Genomic DNA, 2,541 nt, shown 5'->3' with positions numbered 1-2,541 from the left:
AGATTTTCTCTGTAATTGTTGATCCCATAAATGAGACGCACTTTAACTTACTTTGTGTACATTTATCTTATGTAGCTATCCCCAAAATGTGACAGGGGTTGGGCCAGTGCTCAATTTGTAAAGAAATAAGAGCCATGGCCGTCGCCAGGAGGCCACAGCGGCTTGCACCACCCATTGCCCCTGTCAAAATTGCCATCACATTACCTGCACGACTATTAATCATCAGACTGCTACCAGTGTGACAATTCAGACTGTTAGAGGCCTCCACAGCTATAAGAATGGTTTGGGCTGCAGGTATCTGTTGTTGTTAATGTATAATGAAATAATAAAAGTATTGTTCTGCTTATCCCTTAATCACACAAACAGTGCCACCATGTGGCAGACTGTCATAAGTGCTGATTTTGACAATTAATTGCTGGTGTCGAGCACCAGAAACTACTGCCTCAAATTAAGAACTGGGTGGGGCCGTCCTGGGTCTATTTTAGACATCCCTCGCTGAGGAGTTTGACATTCTGAAGTTATCTGGGGGGCCAGCAGAGCCTGTGAGCCCCGATAAAATGCAGGGAGTATTACTGCCCCAGAGGGCACCTTGTGGGGCAGCTACTGAGTGTTCCTGAATGGAAAGACCAGCTGATGTACCAGGAGAGGATGTGCGAGGAGGCGGGAGTTGTACCTACAGCAATGGAAACCACCCCCATTCCAGATTCTTTTAGCCAGGGAGGCAGGGCACGGAGACTAGGAAGAGCACTCTAAGTTTGCTCCCCCACTTGGTGATGGGGTGTCAGAACACATAGTGACTTGAGAAGTCTGGGTGTAGTACATCCCACTGGTAGTTTGTGTTACTGACTTATTCCTAGACATTTAAACTCACATTTAACCCTGAAGTATAAGACACCCTGCATTGGAGAGTTTCAGTGAGGAGCAGTTGGCAAAGTGGTGACACTTAATAATAAAAAAAGACCCTTGTATGGTAAAGCAATAAGCAAATATAACGCACCAACTTGACACTTGTACGGTGTTCCAACAGTGCACATGTAACACCTTAAGCACATTTTATGAATGTGATACATCGCCCTTATAAATCATCTGTGCTTCAGGATAGGGGTGGGCGGAAGTCGCGGAAGGGACTATCGTGGAGAGGCGTGGAGATTGAACCAATCTCCGTGCCTCTCCGTGATATTTCCGTTACGCGAGCCAACCCGCCCGCCGCCCCTATCCCGCCCGCCTCCCGCCCGCCTTATTAAATTATATTTAAAGGCTAAAATACAACTTAAATAAAAACTTACCTTATTGCGCCGCAATCTTCTCCATCGCGGCTTCATCTTGGAAACTGCGCATACGCGGGAGCATGCGCATGCGCAGTCCTGGCGAGGCGAGACACACAAGTATCTGACATACACAAGCATCAGTCATCAGACATCCACAAGCATCAGGCAGCAGACATCCACAACCATCAGACATCAGGCATCCACAAGCATCAGGCATCAGATGTCCACAAGCATCAGGCATCAGATATCCTCAAGCATCAGGCATCAGACGTCAGACATCCACAAGCATCAGGCATCAGACGTCAGACATTCACAAGCATCAGACATCCACAAGCATCAGACATCCACAAGCATCAGACATCCACAAGCATCAGACATCCACAAGCATCAGCCATCAGACATCCACCAGCATCAGATAAGAACAACAATGCCCCTGCACTATACACAATAGATAATTTGATGGTACTGAAGTAAGTTAGTATGGTACAATGGTGGAGATTAATAGGACAAATCTAAACATTTGGTAGAACTCCGAGAGGGAGTACATATGAACAAAGAAACATTAGTGGATAAACAGTCTGTTCTTGGAGTAGTCACTTCTGTTTATTGTTCCATTTCACAAGCCAACACGTGTTTCATCGCAGGGAACAAACTGCGAATCTTCAGGGCTGGACTAGGTAACCGTAAGGATTGGATATAATTGTTCCGGATGGTTGATCTTATATCGTTTGGCAAGAAGGAAAGTAGGGGAGAAGGCCGGTCAGTGTGTAGACTCTGTTTAGTGTCCTCTAGGCAATTGTTACACGTGAAAATACGTTTGGGTAAATGACCCCGGTCGGGGCGTTGAGTGGAATCCTATATTTCGGAATCCCAAAATTTATAGATTAAGGCTGTATCGGATCTCGATTATTCACGAGTAGAGTGAAAACCGGGAGGAGAAAATTGTTCGTGGTCGGGCGGGTGCACCTTTAAGTCCACGAGGCGGTTTCACCTAGTCAATAAGGTTCTCCCTCTCTTAGTTTCCCGGCGCCGTGTATCGAAGACGGACCATCAGCCATCAGACATCCACCAGCATCAGGTATCAGAAATCCACAAGCATCAGACATCCACAAGCATCAGACATCAGGCATCAGGCATTCACAAGCATCAGGCATCAGGCATCAGGCATCAGACATCCACAGGTATTAGACATCCACAGGCATCAGGCATCAGACATCAGGAATCCGGCATCAGACAACAGACATCCACAACCCCCAGGCATCAGACATCCACA

This window comes from Lissotriton helveticus, chromosome 11 (genome assembly GCF_964261635.1).
Source record: "Lissotriton helveticus chromosome 11, aLisHel1.1, whole genome shotgun sequence".
Classification (NCBI taxonomy): domain Eukaryota; kingdom Metazoa; phylum Chordata; class Amphibia; order Caudata; family Salamandridae; genus Lissotriton; species Lissotriton helveticus.
Note: the sequence above shows the minus strand (reverse complement) of the source record.